At 47.6% G+C, this 17,579-nt stretch overlaps 1 protein-coding gene across 1 annotated transcript in view; it reads left to right on the top strand.

Moving 5' to 3' along the window:
• The window catches only part of LOC144493165 (5-hydroxytryptamine receptor 2C-like), a 92,040-nt gene that overhangs the window by 5,827 nt on the left and 68,634 nt on the right, over positions 1-17,579 (top strand). The window lies entirely within an intron of this gene.

The raw sequence follows: 17,579 nt of genomic DNA, 5'->3' as shown, positions 1-17,579 counted from the left end.
CCAAGAAAAGCCTTCCAACTTTTATCTAGCTTTGTGGAGAAGCATTTCCATGGCCTTTGCCTTGAATCGTGCAGCTCTATTATTTCTTGTATGTTCCTGTTAACAGTGCTGAAGTTCCACATTTTATTTTGCATCAGTGGCCCGTGAAATACTACACACCTTTCGATGCTGCAACTATAAGCAAGCTCCTACCTTCGAGATTTAACTGATTCGTGGATACCATAGAACCATAGAAATGATATGACTTAGAAGGGGGTCATTCTGCTCAACTTGTCCATGCTGATCTAAAGACAGTAAGAAGTCTCACAAAACCAGGTTGAAGTCCAACAGGTTTATTTGGTAGCACAAGCTTTCGGAGTGTTGCTCCTTCCTCAGGTGAGTCCTGAGGAAGGAGTAACACTCCAAAAGCTTATGCTGCCAAATAAACCTGTTGGACTTTAACCTGGTGTTGTGAGACTTCTTACTGTCCTTACCCCAGTCCAACGCCGGCATCGCCACGTCATGACCCAAAGACACCCAGGTGCCTTTTCTAATCCTTTCTCAGAATCAAAGTTAACAAGCACCTTGAGAAAAGTAGTATAAGTTGTTTGCGGATAAAGTAACATCTTTATGAAGGTGACTCCTGCATTGAGTGCTGCCATCATCATTGCATTATGTGGGATGATCTGTGAAGCTGTAAGAAAGTCGATTATATTTTAGTGGATGGGCTTTAAATGGGATTCCATCAATATTCTGCCAAGGATTTTGCCTGAGCAGCATATCTAGGAATTGATACCAACCTGGAATATCTCTAGTCGGCAATACCCTAGGCTTTATGGAGCGTAGTGTTTCCTTGCTTTGAACCAGTGGTGTATTGCTCTCTAACCTTAACTCTGAATAGCACGTCCTACTGCAGTAGTGCTGCACGTACACATTTCCTACCAGCCATCTAAGTAGCTACTTTGGATGCTACTTTGGATGCAGCATGGTGGCACAGTGGTTAGCACTGCTGCCTCACAGCGCCAGGGACCCGGGTTCAATTCTAGCCTCGGGTCACTGTCTGAGTGGAGTTTGTACATTCTCCCTGTGTCTGCGTGGGTTTCTTCCGGGCGCATCGGTTTCCTCCCACAGTCCAAAGATGTGCGGGTTAGGTTGATTGGCCATGTTAAATTGATCCTAGTGTCAGAGGATTAGCAGGGTAAATATGTGGGGTTACAGGAATAGGGCATGCGTGGGAATGTGGTCGATTCAGACTCGATGGGCCGAATGATCTCCTTCTGCACTGTAGGGATTCTATAATTCTATCACCAATTGGTGTGAACGCTTTCCTTGCATTTGCCTCATGGAACGGAGTTGAAATTGCATTGCAAACAACCTAAAATACTGCAGATGCTGGAAATCTGAAACAAAATACTCTGAAAATTAGCCACCGTTTGAAAAGTTGACATCTTGAACATCCTATTGTTCACTGAGTGATTACATCATTTCCTGATTTTGGTTTTGAAACTTTCCACATTCTGGCTAACACGTAGACAAAACCCTCACCCTGTTGGCCTGAGCTGAATTTGAGCTGGCGGTTAGGAAATGGAGGAAGACAGCAGTAACCCATTGCAACTGACCATCCCACTCAATTGTGAATATATATTTTAAATCGATAAATCATTCCTAACTGTTTCAGAGTGACCTTGGTGGGGAATCCTCCCAAAAACATTCTTAGGGTGGAATTTTACTGGCACGCCCGCCCGAGGTTCATATGATTCCACCCGAGGCCAACGGAGAATGCCATTCTCCGAACCTCGCCTGCCCCCGGGATCGGGCCAGGCATGCCGGTAAGATTCCGGCCTAAGTGTTGAATTTTGGGAAAACTGGAGTAATTCATGCTGTTTTTTACAGTGGGAGTTCCCACTAGAATCTCCCACACTCTGTACACTGCAGAGTCCACCAGCGTGAATCTCATTTGATTACAGGGGGTGGGGCCTAATCCCACCCAGGAGGCTGAAACCAGCTGGCTTCTGCACATGCACAGTGGTCCTGAACTGTCAGCCTCCCATTTGCTGGCCAGCAGTGCTGTCCTTGCACTACACCACATGGCCTAGCCGCATCCCCCCCGCCCGACCATTCTTGGGCACCCCCAGCCCCGTCCTGGACCATCCCGATCCCCAGTTCCCCCCAATCCGCAGTGCCAATCACCCCCTCACACCCGCAGTGCAGACACCCCTGCAGGCAGACTCCCCCCAACCCCAGAAGACCCTCCCCATGGCAAACCCTGCCCCCCACTACCCCAGCAGACCACCCCCCAACCTGCCCCGATCGCTGCGCTTCCTCCTCCCCCCGTCAATCCCAATGCAGAGTGGCAGTGGGACTCCCCCCCCCACCGATCGACCCCTAGGTCCTGCCCTTATCTGCCCCCCTGCCCCCACGTGGTCCCGTCCCCTTGGCACTGGCCTATGCCTGGTGGGCAGGGCCAAGATGCCCCCTTGACATGGGCACTTTGTCCCTTGGGCAGTGCCAGGGGGCACAGACTGGCACTGCCAGGATGCCCATGTCCAGGAGGACCCCTCTCCCCCCACAGCCTGACCCCCTGAGGGGCCCCGATTGTCCCCCCTACACTCCAGTGGGGTCAGGCTGCTAGCTCTCCGAAAGTGGGGAGTTACTCTAAACCCCGCTGGAGTGAAACAGTCTGGCAGGGTGGGAGAGACTAGCAGGCCCAGTGAATTCCTTCTTGGTCCTGTTAAGGGTATTTAAATGACATTTATCATTTAAGTGCTAGCCCCGCCACCCCGCCAATTTCCGGCGCGGACTAGACTGTGCCGAAAATCCGGTGCTGGGAGATGCTAGCTGGGTGTGAACGCTCACAGGAACCCTGCGAATCGCCCCCCACGTGATTCTCCTGGCCCGTTGCCCAAGCAAATTTGTGCAGCGGGATGGGAGAATTGCCCCCCCCACATCTTGGGATGAATATGGACTCTACATTTAGAGGAGCTTCAAGTGAGTTTAGCAAGATTTGTTGTGAGATGAAGAGTAATGATGAAATCTTACGATAAAAATTAAACTTTTGTGCATGATGCATGAAATAAAATCAGCAAATACAAGAAATATACAGGAAGTCGTGGGAAAAATTCATTTCTTTTCGTTGAGTTGTTATGATCTGGAAGGCACAGCCTGAAAAGGCGGTGAAGACAAATTCAGCAGTAACATTCAAAAAGGAATGAGATGTGTATTTGAAAAGGGAAAAACAGCAGTGTTACTGACAAAGCGTGGGGGAGTGGTATGAATTAGATAGCTTCAACGAGCTTGCATAGGCTCATTGAGTTTATTGGCTATTAGCTGTGCAGTATGATTCTACGGGCTTTGTTTTACCGGCCGCCAAGTTGCAGTGACTGAGGCAGGTAGTGTGGGGATATTAAAATAGCGCTGAAAGACTCTGAGATGGCTCGCCATCATTCTCCTTTCACCAGGGAGCCATTCCAGCAACGGGCTGTGAGGCAGATCAGTGTCCACTCCACAGAGATAGCCAGCCAATTTCCATTACTAAGGCCCCAATTAAAGGCCATTTCACAGGGCAGCCTGAGGAACCATCAAAGCCAGAGACAACATGCCCCAGGAAGGTGCACTGGGCAAGAAAGGCAGCCCTGTATCCCAATGGGCCTACCAGCTCCAGCTCCCTAAATTTTAATTTTTACGTACCCATCGGCGGATGACTCCAGCTTGAGGTGCCTTGAGGATTTCCCTGCCAGCCTCAGCAGTGCCCACCTCTCCCAGTGCTGCTGTGAGGCCTCAGACCTGTTGGACCCTATTGGGCCAGCAATATCAGGAGCTCACATGCCACCCTCAATTGGATGCTAGGCCCACAGGTGACCAATTAGGAAGCCACTTGAGGTCAAATCGCTGAGCTAGTCCTGCTGTCATTCTGAAGCCTGCAGTAAAATTCACCTCTATGATTCTAGGCCAGTCGAAAGAAACTTTTAGGTATCTAAAAGAGAGAGAACAGATTAGTGTATTCTGGTGATGGGTCCGCAGTTGGAATATTAACTTGTCTTTCGTATTTTCAGATACTAAACAAATGGACAATCTTTACATGCATTACCTTCTTGATATAACATTGTTCTTGGGAGTTAAGGGAAGTAGTATTGCATTAAATAACTGGACATGACCAGTGGCAGCTAGTGATCTTACTGACAGGTGAGGCACTTACTGTACATGCTGAACCATGCTGACTTGTTACCGCGGTAACAGGCCTCTGCATATATGCAATCTACTATATCTTCACAAAGCGTTGTCTTTAAACTGCTGCAATAAAACCTGTTGGAATTATTTCCACATTTTTTTAACATTGCGTTCAAAAAGTAGCAATTCAGCACCCCAAATAATTCATTCAGAGCACAGGGGGTTTAATGTTTGATCTCAATTCATGGGTTGATTTTCAACAGACTCATGTGGTCCTTAAAGGGGAATTAATGAAACAAAAAACAGCGGTGAATTGGAATAATTCAGGCTTCAGTAAAAAAAAACATGCCTGCTAACTCCTGCTAACTGGGATAGATGAGCTCCAAGAATTAAAAATGAGAGTTTGGGCTCACAGGACTTGTCTGATAGCAATCGCATTGCATGGAATCGTTTACAATTCGAGGTGAATCATAGAATCCCTACAGTACAGAAGGAGGCCATTCAACCCATCGAGTCTGTACTGACCACAATCCCATCCAGGCCCTATTCCCGTAACTCCTCATATTTACCCTGCTAATCCCCCTGACACTAGGGTCGATTTAGCATGGCCAATCAATGTAACCTGCACATCTTTGGACTGTGGGAGGGAACCGGAGCACCCGGAGGAAACCCACGCAGACACAGGGAGAATGTGCAAACTCCACACAGACAGTGACCCAAGGCCAGAATTGAACCCTTGTCCCTGGTGCTGACGCTGCGACAACGGATGAATGAACACGCTCGACAATCACCAGGCAAGACTGTTCTCTTCCTGTTGGGGAGCACTTCAGCGGTCACGGGCATTCGGCCTCTGATATTCGGGTAAGCGTTCTCCAAGGCGGCCTTCACGACACACGACGGCGCAGAGTCGCTGAGCAGAAACTGATAGCCAAGTTCCGCACACACGAGGACGGCCTCAACCGGGATATTGGGTTCATGTCACACTATTTGTAACCCCCACAGTTGCCTGGACCTGCAGAGTTGCACTGGCTGTCTTGTCTAGAGACAATACACATCTTTTTAGCCTGTCTTGATGCTCTCTCCACTCACATTGTTTTGTTTCTTAAAGGCTTGATTAGTTGTAAGTATTCGCATTCCAACCATTATTCATGTAAACTGAGTTTGTGTCTTTATATGCCCTGTTTGTGAACAGAATTCCCACTCACCTGAAGAAGGGGCTTGGAGCTCCGAAAGCTTGTGTGGCTTTTGCTACCAAATAAACCTGTTGGACTTTAACCTGGTGTTGTTAAACTTCTTGCTGTGAGACAGCAGTGCTAATCCTGCCTTGTGAACAACTGCCTCATCTCAAAAGCCACTTCCCATTTAATACTAAAACAGTATTAGCTTGTAGTGTAATCACTGATGTACATAATCTGCTGTCTGCTTAAAGTGTCAAGTTCACCATAGAACTGGAACTTTACAAAGTGTGAAAGGTTTTATTTAATCTAATGCATCTAAGTAATTACTGTCCATATTTAGTCATCCATTGCAATTGGTTAATAGTAGCTTAAGGAGATGTTAAATGTTTGGTTCCGTAAGAATTATACAGAAGAACCTGTTAATGAAAATGGGATCAAACAATTGTAAATCCAAATCCCACCTAAAAACAACATGATATTGAAACAGTGATACAAAAGTGCATGACATACTGAGGGAGAGCAATTCAGTGCGCCAAGATTTTAACTCTGGTTGATTATTAAGAGGTGCAATGCTGTGATTGCACAATTGCTCTTCTTTTGAAATATTTCTGATATATAATATTGTCCTCACAATGACCTTTTCAAGAAAATTGTGAAAGGGAGAATTGCACCTCCATTGTTTTTAGCAAGTGTATAAATAGTGCTGTGACATTTGTGATAGCATTCATATGTTAATTCATCAGTATCTGTCATTAGCATAAGGGAAGAGGTTGAATTCGGCAACAGGTCTGCTGTCCATCTATCCTTGAGAGGGCTGGCCAGCAATTTCTAAAGAGTGTTGGAAATGTATTTATAATATTGATAGAGGCTATGCCTATGTGCCAAGAATGTGCTGGAGTCGAACACTTGTGCTTTTATTAATGGTTAAATAGACAAACATACTCCCATCCAATACTCAGATTGCAAGACGCTGAGCTGCAGATTACACATCACAGCTGAACTCAACCTTCCGCCTCTCTACCTTCTCCTTCAGCATCTCATTTCCTTACAGTGGTCTGGCTTTTTAAGCTCACTTTAAAGGCCTTCACGTGACTTCCTCCACAACCTTCACCCTTGATTTTACTTTGAGATTTCATTAGCATACCGCAGACTCAAAAAGATTCCATCACATTGGGGTGGCACGATGGCACACTGCTGCCTCACAGCGCCAGAGACCTGGGTTCGATTCCTGGCTTGGGTCATTTTTTTAAATCCAATTCAATCAAATCAAGTCCAATTCAGAGTCTCAACAAGTGACACATTCCCGATCCAAGCTGACAAGACAGGGCTCTCACCTCCTGCCTTGGGCTTGATCTACATGATCCAAGCTGATTGGAGTAGGCATTGCACCTCCTCCAAGGCTTGATCTCATTTGCATCTTAGCCAAATTGCTTCAAATGAGGCTAAAATGTAACCTAATGACTTCAACCAAGTACAGCATGTTGATACTACACTTGATTTTAGCCAAAAGGCCGAGAGGCTTGGGTCGTTGTCTGCGTGGAGTTTGCATGTTCCCCCTGTGTCTGCGTGGGTTTCCTCTGGGTGCTCCGGTTTCCTCTCACAGTCCGAAAGACGTGTGGATTAGGTGGATTTGCCATGCTAAATTGCCCCTTAGTGTCAGGGGGACTAGATAGGGTAAATGGGGTTATGGGGATAAGGCCTGGGTGGGATTGTGGTCGGTGCAGACTTGATGGGCTGAATGGCCTCCTTCTGCACATAGGATTCTATAATTCTATGACGTGGCCTTGGTACAAAAATGTAACCTAACTTATCGATTTACATATGCAGAAAAGACATATATAGATGTATCTATGAGTAATTTAGAATAATGCAATACTATGAAGTGGGTTCTATGAGTATCCATGACAAGGAACATGCAGGGCCCGATTTTGCGGGCGCAAAAACGTGGTAAAGTCAGGTGTGTGGCCATTAACGTGATCCACGCCCGCGTCCGCGCAGCTTGCCACTTTACCAAAACCCGGGAATGACGGCGATTCAATTCGCGCCCAAAACGGGCGCAACGGCGATTTAAATGCCTTTGCGTGCATTTAAATTGAATTAATGAACTGCCCGCCCAACTTTATCAGCATTTCCCCCTTTACCACCGCATTTGCCAATCCGGAACCGTGCTGTAATGGACCTGCTAAATAAAAGTTTGAATCAGGCACTCCGGCTTCTGAAGAGTGGGTTCAGAGCTTCCAACGGCTCCCTGACTCAGATCAGTGGTGGGGGGGAGGAGGGAGGCAGGTCAGATCATTCTCTGGTTGGGGGGGAGAAGGGGAGTGAGGCCAGGTCTGGTTTGGGTGGGGGGGGGGGTGGGGGGGGGGCGGGGGGGGAGGAGGAGGAGGCGGGTCAGATGTATCTCTGGCAGAAGGGGTGGGGGGGGAGAGGGCCGACCGTTGTCTGATGGTGGGGTGGGGGGGAGGGCTGATCGTTGTCTGGAGGGGAGGGAAGAGGAGGCAGGTCAGATGTTCCTCTGGAGGGGAGGGGGGGGAGTGAGGCCAGACCATTCTCTGAGGTGGGGAGGAGTGAGGCCAGATCGTTGTCTGGGGGGAGGGGGGGTGAGTGAAGCCAGACCATTGTCTGGGGGTGGGAGGGGGTGAGTGAGGCCAGACCATTCTCTGGGGGGGGGGGTGGAGTGAGGCCAGATTGTTGTCTGGGGGGGGTGGGAGGAGGGAGGCAGGTAAGATGTAACTCTGGTGGGGGGTGGGGAGGCCCGATTGCTCATTGGTGGAGGGGGTGCAGATGGATCTCTGGTGAGGGTGGGGGGGGGCAGATGGATCTCTGGTGGGGGGGCGGTGGGGCAGGGATGTCTGCTGCCACTCTGCGGGCGATCGGTGGGGAGAGGGGCAGGGGTGGCGATCGGTCTGGGTAGTGGGGGGGATGGATAAGGGGGACAGTGATGTCTGTGGGTAGTGGGGTAGGTGGATAAGGGGGACAGTGATGTGTGTGGGTAGCGGGGGAGAGGTGGATAAGGGGGACAGTGATGTTGTAGGGGTGGGGGTGATGTGTGTGGGGGCCATTGCTGCCGCTTTTCGCTCCCGGGCCGCTTTCTCTGCTTTCTGCGGCCCGGGAGCGATCTGACACGGACGCGCTTTTTCAAATTTTTTTCTAACTGCGCATGCACAGTTCAGAGCTCCGATCGTTTCGGCCGTGCTAAGCCCCGCCCACAGCGCGAATGGGACTGGCAATTTTCTTTTCAGGCTGAGTGCGTATGGGGGCGCCTGAAAGCAAATTTCCAAGTCGGATCTGCATTACGCCCAGATTCAGCATTTAGAATGAAAATGGTAAAATCGGGCCCACAGTTTCTAAGGTGGACAATCATACTCGTTAGCAAGTGATCACCAAAGAAGAAGATTATTTAATATTTAATATAATGATAGTTACAGCCTTGTAGGCAAAGGGCGGGATTTTACAACCTCGTTTGGATGAAATTGGAAATTCCTGTCTGAGGTCAACAGAGATTTCCTTTGTTGAACCTCATCCGCCCCGATTCCATGGCGGACGAGATGGTAAGGTTCTGGCCATTGTCTGGTCTATTAATTGGTCTATAGCTTTATCTATTTAACCATAGCAGTTAATTATAAAATAGAATCCAACATAAATGGACTATTTTTTGGAGAAAATGCTTATTTTTACAAGCTCCTGATTTTGATCAGTAACACAGGCAAGGGGTTTTAAACCAGTGGCCTTTTTTCTTGAATGAAATTTCAATGAATTCCTACCCACAACAAAGATATCTTCATGATCCCAGCCCTGTTCTTTTCCCAATCCAAACAAAAGCATGCAACTCGATTCAGAAGCAAATTGGCATTGGACTGCAATGCATCGCTTCTGAATCAGTCACAGCACGAGTCCTACCCACAGGTGGGTTTGCTCTATACACGGCCAATTCAGAGTATGAAAATAGAACCAACTACACTCCCTGTGGGAGATCAAACTCGAATAGATATCAGGTCTTTTCCAACCTCCTACTAGCAACACACACTGGGTATAAGTGAGACACCCACTGTGTTGTATTGGAAGCTCCCTCAGCACACTTTAACTGCTTTAAAATAAAAATTGGCCGTGTTAGTGAGCCTGCTGTTTAAATGGCTTCCTCACTTCACTCCAATACAATTATTACTCAGGGGTGCCTGAAAACAATGACTGTAAAGCTGCACAAAAAGTAGCCATTTAAGAGCATTTTGGCTCTCTTGAGGAATATTTGGGCCAGATTTTATATGATGAGACTCTGTTATTTTCTAGGAACATGATGAAAGCTGCAAGGTTGAACTTAAAAGAATGTGTCAGACAATTTGCTATTTTTTTACAGATTGGTGTTGATTCAGTGTCAAGCTATTTGACTTTTGTCTCTAAATCAGAATTTGACGAAAGGGCCTAGAAATCAAGTCGAGGGACGTGGGGAACCATCAGTTGTAGCCTGTAAGCAGCACTGGAGAGTGGTCTGCTGTGGAACCATAGCAGCCCTCAGGGTGGCATCTAGGGAGAGGGATGACTGGGGATGCCCGAGATTGGGAGGGGCAACTGGGTGGAAGAGGAGCCGCAAGCAATGATCTTAGCTTGAAAGAGCAAAATATAGAATCACTTTTGGTGGAGGTAAGAAATAGGAAAGATAAGAGGTCACTTGTGGGAGTAGCTTGTAGGTGCTCCAATAGCCACTACACTGTAGGACAGTTATACAAGAATTTTAAAATGGTATATGTAAGAAAGATATTGCAATAATCATGGGTTACTTTAATCTACATGTAGATTGGATAAATTAGATTGGAAAAGGTATCCTGGAAAATTTGTTTGTTGAATGTATTTGCGACAACTTCTTGGAACAGTATATTCCAGATCCAAACTGGGAGCGGGCTATTTTATACCTGGTAACATGCAATAAGTCAAAATTAAGCAATCCCCATGATAAACAAGCCTTTAGATGACAGCTAATGATAACATGATAGAATTTCATATTCAGTTTGAAGGTGAGAAGGGTGGGCCTAATGCTAATGTTTCAAATTGAAATAAAATTATAAGAATATGAAGCTGATAATAATGATATGTAGGCAGGGCTATAGCGAAGTGGGAAACTAGGTTAAAAGATAGGACGGTAGAGTTGCAGTGGCAGACTTTTAAGGAGATATTTAATAACTCTCAAAAGATTTATTCCAGTGAGAAAGAAAGACTCTTTGTGAAGGATGCATCATCCATGGCTAAATAAGGAAGCTAAGAATAGTATCAAATTGAAACAAGCATTGTACTCATCAGCAAAAATTAGGTATAAGCCAGAAGATTGGATATATTTTGAGAATCAACAAAGGGCACCTATTAAAAAAAAGAGAGAAAGGAGTTCTTGAGCTAACTAATAATAATATAAAACAGCAAGAGTTTATGCGAGCATTTAAATAGGGAAAGAAAAACTAAAACCCATGTTGATCCATTAGAGAGTGAGTTTGGGAATTGATAATGGAGAACAAGGAAGTGGAAGAGGTGTTGAACAGATATTTTGGCCTCGATTCTCCCATCCTGCTGCATTAAAAAATGAGCACAGCGGGCCGGAAGAATTGCGTGGGGGGAGGCGGTGTGTGGGATTTGCACGAGGGTTCGCACCATGCTAGCATCTCCCAGTGTCAGATATCCAGTGTGTTCTGCGCTGCACTGGAACTTGGCAGGGAGGCAGGGCTAGCATTTAAATATATTTTAAATGCATAGAATTCAGACTCTCCCCACCACCAGAGTGTTTCACTCCAGCAGAGATTACAGTGGCTCCCCACTTTTGGGGAGCTGGTGGCCCGACCCCGCTGGAGTGAAGGGGGGCAATAGGGGCCTCCCAGGAGCTCGGGCGACAGGGGTTGGTGCCCCCTGGCTATGGGTACCCTGGCAGCGCCAGCCTGTGCCCCCTGGAAGTGCCCAAGGGGCAAAGGGCCAATGCCCAGGGCATAGGGCAGTGCCAAGGGGGGCAGGGCCTGATGGGGTGGGGCATATGGGGCAATCAGTGATGGTGGGGTGTCCCGCTGCCACTCTGCCGTTGGGATCGGTCAACTAAGGAGGGAGGCCAGCAATCGGGGTGGGCTAGGGGGGTGGTCAGCCGCAGGGGTGGGGTGGGGGGAGAGGGTCTGCCTGGTGGGGTGGGGTGGATCGGCACTGCTGGGGGGGTGGGGGGCAGGCTGGCAATCGGGACGCTCCGAGACCAGGAGGTGGGGGGGTCAGGGCTGGCCCAGGAATGGTCGGGATGAACACGATTGGGCCATGGGGGTTGGGGGTCGGAGGGGCAGCAGTGTGGGGGTCGTGGGGCTGATCAGTGATTGAGCTGGCCAGCAATCGGGAGGCTGATAGTCCCGGGCCTGCTAATCAGATTTAAAATAAATGGTAATGAGTATTACCATAATGTTTGTGCCTCCCCGTCGATTTTCTGCGTGTATGTGATGCCGCCGGAAATCTGCCGCTAGGAGGTGCTAGCAGGCCGGGACGCCCAGCACGGATCCCACGAATCAGGCACCACTGGAATCTCCTGGCCCACTGTGTTCAAAATTTAGTGCAGCGGGATGGGAGAATCGCCCCTAAGGTATTTCACTCCAGACATGCTTCTACTGACAAACTGAGAGGCTTTTATCAACACAGTTTAACAACACAGTTTAACTATAACAAATTAATTAGCTGCATGTTTACCAGTCAAATCAACTCTTGTAACAAAACACTGTCTCTTAAAGCAACCCAACTTAAACACCAATAGCAAAATAGTACAGTATCACAGGAAGAATAGGAAAGCAGTATACTATTTAAATGGAGAGAGATTTCAGAACTCAGTGGTACAGAGGGATCTGTATGCCCTGGTACATGAATCCACACAGTTATTATACAGGTACAGCTAGTGATGGGCGGCACGGTGGCACAGTGGTTAGCACTATTGCCTCACAGTGCCAGGGACCCGGGTTCGATTCCTGGCTTGGGTGACTGTCTGTGTGGAGTCTGCACGTTCTCCCCGTGTCTGCATGGGTTTCCTCTGGGTGCTCCAGTTTCCTCCCACAGTCCAAAGATGTGCTGGTTAGGTTCATTGGCCATTTTAAATTCTCCCTCAGTCTACCCGAACAGCGTGTGGTGACTAGGTGATTTTCACAGTAACTTCATTATAGTGTGAATGTAAGCCTACTTGTGACTAATAAATAAACCTTAACTTTTTAATGTTGGCAATTAATGCGACGGGAATGAAATATAAAAGCAGGGAAGTTTTAGAACAGTTGTTGAGGGCCTTGGTGTGACCATATTTGGAATACCACGTACAGTTTAGATCTCTGTATTTGAAAAAGGATATAATTGTGCTAGTAGCAGTTCAGAGAAGGTGCACTCGACTCACTCCTGGGATGATGAGAATATCTTATGAAGAAAGGTTGAAAAGATTGGGCCTACACGCTTTGAAAGTTATAAGAATAAGAGGTGATCTTATTGAAACATGTAAGACCCTGAGGGAACTTGATAGGTTCAATGCTGAGCAAATATTTCCATTATATGGCAGAGATGTGAACTCGGGGACGCAGTTTAAGAATTCCTTTTAAGATGGAGGTTAGGAGATTTTTCTCTCTCAGAAGGTCATTAATCTGTGGAATTCTCTTCCCTGGAAGCAGTGGAGAATCGGTCATTGAATTTATTCTAGTCTGAGTTAGACAGATTTTTGATAGACAAGGGAGTCATGTTATGGGGGGACAGACGGAAAATTGGAGTTGAAACTCCAATCAGATCAGCCACGTACTTATCAAATGGCGAAGCAGGCTCAAGGGACTGAGTGATCTTCTCTTGGTCCTAAGTTTAATGTTCCTATGTCCCTTTCTCTTTAGAGGCCTTCAAATTCCACTCAACTCCTTTCAAAAGTTCAACACCACTTCCTTCTGACTCAAAGGGAAACCCATTGGGGCTGGCTTTGTGAGCTTCTCCAACAGCACACTTCCTCTGCTCCAGTAGAGAGAATCAAAAGCACCTGGAAGTCCCATACTGATGCCTTTAAATAACTAGTGGGAGGGTCCGTCACGTTGCTGAATACGTGCATGTATTTAAGACTCACTGCTAATCAGGCCCCATGAGATACAAAATGGCCAATTGGGTGTCAAATCAGCATTAGTTGCTGACCAGAGTTACTCTCTGCCCACTCTGCGTGTTTCTGGTGCCTGCAAGGTACAATTAGACCTTACAAATGTGGAAATTGGCCCAGCCATGTCAGAAATCACCAGAACAGAATCCTTACCATTTGTAGCCCCCTAGGGCTCCCTTAGTATCTAAGTAGAGCTATTGAGAATGAAATGAGCTCCATTTATCCAACCCCCTTGTGTTGTTAAACTTCGTTTCTCTTTTGCTTTGAGCGGAACACAAACACACACAGCTCTGATGACTTCAACCTTTACACCTCTGACTACCTGTTCTCATGTGCTTAATAAGTGAATCCACAACATGTTTATCCAATTCTTGTGAGCAATTGGTACCTTGTGCCTTGTACAGTAAATAAGCCCAAGGTATTACATCATTCTAATAGCATGACAGGATTATCTGCACATTGCAGTTTATCAGACCATGCTGTGTATAAATTGGCTGTGGCTGTTCCTACTTTACAACAATGATTACACTTTAAAGTACTTCATTGGTCACAAAATGATCATCAGATAGCAGAGAGAACCCCCCTGCATTTCTCCAAATGCTGCCATGGAGGGTGAGATTCTCCAGCCTCAGCAAACAGTCCACAGGAATCCTGATGTCCCGCTGAATGGGGCGTCAGCCAAAAATCAGAATTCCTGAGGGATGTCAAGACAATCACCTGACCTGCCCCATCAGCACCAATGGGTTCATCTTCCTCTTTTGCTGACCACTTATTCCCTTTGGAGAAACTCAAAGCTGCCAATCAGGCTTAGAGTCAATGTTAACATTGCGGTTAGGAACAATGGAGGTACTTGAGATGCATTCAAGCTGGAAAGGAAATGGTAAATAAACACAGCTGACTGGAGCTTGAGTAAAAATTCATTAAACTGCCAATGGAAGCCTCTTTCAAAGCATTGCCGTTTGAAATTGACAAAGGTTAAAAAGTTTCAGCTTGCTCAAAGATTTCAAATTAAAGCTGAGTGAATACATTGGGGCTGTGCGCAGCTGTGGAGAATGGAACCGCCCCCCGCAAGTGGGAAATTAGGGAGCATGGAAGTTAAAGTGACCAGGCCACATCAAAATTTTCACAGCTGACAGGCAGGAATGAAGATGTTGATCACAGGGCTACATGAAATCACCATATCCTGGGTGACCATCAGGTCTGCCAGGGCTAGAACGGGCAATCCAGCCATGAGACACCACATGTCAAGGGAGACTGGTGAGGCCAATCCCTTGCCCCCGGCCTGAGCCACCCAAACCCCAGGACCCTTGAGTGACCCTTCCTCTGCAGCCTGGCAGTGGCTGAGGGGAAAATGGCCACTGAACCTACCTCCCTGACCCCCCCCCACCCCCCCCCCCCCTCAGTGCTCAAGGCACCAGGCCAGGGTGTCAGTGCCAGTTTGCCATGGGGCGGTGCACCATTGGCACTGCCAAGGTGCATGGCCTTAGGATGGGCCTGAGTAGGTGCCTGGGTGGGTGCCTGAGTGGGGAGGGAGCTGAATGGGAGATCTGAGGGGGGAGGATGCTGAAGGGGGTATGAGGAGGAAGGCAGGATGAGTGAGAATCTGAGGGGAGAGGGACTGAGTTGGATATCTGAGGGGGAGAGGGGGGCTGAGTGGGTATCTGAGGGGGAGAGGGGGGCTGAGTGAGTATCTGAGGGGGGTGATGGATTGATTGGGGGTTATGAGATGGGGGTGGTGCTATCTGCAATTTGTGGGTGAAGAGGATGATTCCCTTCTTTGTTAAGGGGTTGGCGGTGGTCCCTGGCGGGCGGTGGGGAGTGGAGGGGGGGGTGGGGGGGGGTGGCGGGGCACTGTTTCATTTTTGGGGGGAGGGGGTCTGTCTCCAAGCACAGAGATCAGGGTGCTCCTTGAAAGGACGGCCCCAGTCTCGGAACAGTGGGGCTGGCAAACACGTTCCCCAAGATGAGCTAATTAGCATCTTTCAGGTCCCACCTGACAGATGCTGTCAATGCCAAGGGGAACACTCCCACCTTCCCACTGGCATGGGCACGTAGCCTGAAAATGGAGGAATTCCACAAGCAATCTTTTATATTGGCCTAAGAGCACAGTAGGTGGGGACATAGTTTAATATATTGGGTGGAATTCTCCCAAAATATTTCTAAGGCAGGATTCTCCAATCACGTTCCTTCCCCCCACTGCCAGCGAGGATGGAGAATATGGCACTCAGCTGAAACTCCATTCACTGCAGCGGGACTGGAGAATCCCAGCCGCAGGTAAGGTTTCCAGCATCAGTGTTGTCCCCAGTGGGAAAACTGGTGAGATTTCCACTGTGGGAGGTGGTCAGTGTAATTCAGTTAACAATTTTTTTGGAGCCCTGGGAGATTCGCATTGAATTCCCCCACACTTAGAATTTACTTTGGAGTAGGCACATAAAGACGACAGCAAGACCAGCTCCTTGGAGAATTGTTACCCCAATCACCAGTCAACCCTACAAATCCCCTGCTCCACTTGCCAGCTAAGATAAACCACCATGGGCCCTCCTGCTTCTGGAGCCTCTCCTCATGGGCCCCCTTTCAGACCCCCCCTTTAGCACTTTCAACCTGGCACCCTGGAATTGTCACCTGGTGGTGCTAGGGTACCGGGGACAGTGCCAAGACACTACTCAGACATTTCCCCAACCACCTGAGGGCTTCATTGGCCTCCAAGTGCCCGACATGTCTGTCATGCCTGGTCTCCTATCATGCAGCCCAGAAGTGATTCATGCCGGATTCCCACTGCCCTCGAGAGTCAGAGAGTCGGAGCAGGGAGAATCTGACTTGAACTGACTAAGCATGTGTAAATAGAGAATGTAAATACCCTGGGCAGGAACCAGATTATGTCCAGGCAGGGGTGTGGGGGAGGGTGAGTGGAGTGTGGGTGTGGGGGGAAGAGAATCTCAAAGGGGGTTCTCATCTGCACTAGGCCCGCCCCTGCGATTCTCCGACCCCTGAGAGCCGTAATGTTGAAGCGATGAAAATTACATTGGCACAGGAAACTGAATCCCTGCACAGAGATCTAACCCACCCTTCCAGCTGCTGCTGACTTATTCAAATACGTTAGTCCCTGGAGCCTCCTTACATCCACAGAAGCCAAAGTATCTGATATGACAATTCCCGAGGGCAATGTCACACTAACGAGTAACATACTTGAGTATTCAAAATTGATTGCAAGGACTAAACTGGGTGAAACATAGGTTACAATTTTGAATCATAAATTATGTGTGGGATAATCAGGTCTTCAGTCATTTATAGTTGATTTGAATTGTACATAATTATAAATATATTTGAACCTGTGCAGCACGAAGTTGGCCGAATGTGTATAGGAAGAGAAGAAGTGACTTCTTGTTATTTAGTGAGTGATGCATATGCAGACATGTATGTATATTTAAGATATATATTATATGTATGTAGTATACCCATTATATATACATATATTGTTATGGCTACATGAGAGGAAATATAACTCCCAAGTTTGACAGTAACAGGTTTTATTTAAATATAGAAGGATCAGGAATTTTCTCAATGTCTATGTTTAATCATTTACATACTGATTGCCGAGGTAGTAATTTATGCAAAGAAACACTGCATACCACAAGTCCATCAGGCAGTAGTCTGCATATAATGTCCTAGAGGCTCTACAGGGAAGGGAGATGACGGAGCCTCCCTGAGCAAACGGTCAAAGTCATTTGGCAGAACGCCTCATCACCAGAACTTTCAAACAAGCACCAAGACCTAGTGTAGCTGGTGGTGAGAAAGGCCCTCCCTGTCAGATCCTTCCTACAGGCCCAGGGTCTCACCTGATCCAGACATTGTCCTCGAGGTGATTGTGGTGAGGGGGAGATTGTTGTCCACCTCCTTGTGGAATGTGCCTTTGCAAAGAATTTCTGGAGAGAGATGAGGTGGTTTTTGTCGGAGGTTCATCCTGAGCAATTTTGTGATGCAGGACTTTGTGTTCTGTGGGCTGTTCCTAGGAAAGCACACTGAGACAAACACCAGCTGCTATTGGAGCACCATCAACTCCATGAAAGATACTCTTTGGTCTGCCCAAAACCTGTTGGTCTTTCAGTGCAAAGAGTTATCCCTGGCCAAGTGTTAGCTATGAGAAGAGA

Source organism: Mustelus asterias, chromosome 4 (assembly GCF_964213995.1).
Source record: "Mustelus asterias chromosome 4, sMusAst1.hap1.1, whole genome shotgun sequence".
In the NCBI taxonomy this organism is placed as follows: Eukaryota; Metazoa; Chordata; class Chondrichthyes; order Carcharhiniformes; family Triakidae; genus Mustelus; species Mustelus asterias.
This window is presented reverse-complemented; position numbering and strand designations above follow the sequence as displayed.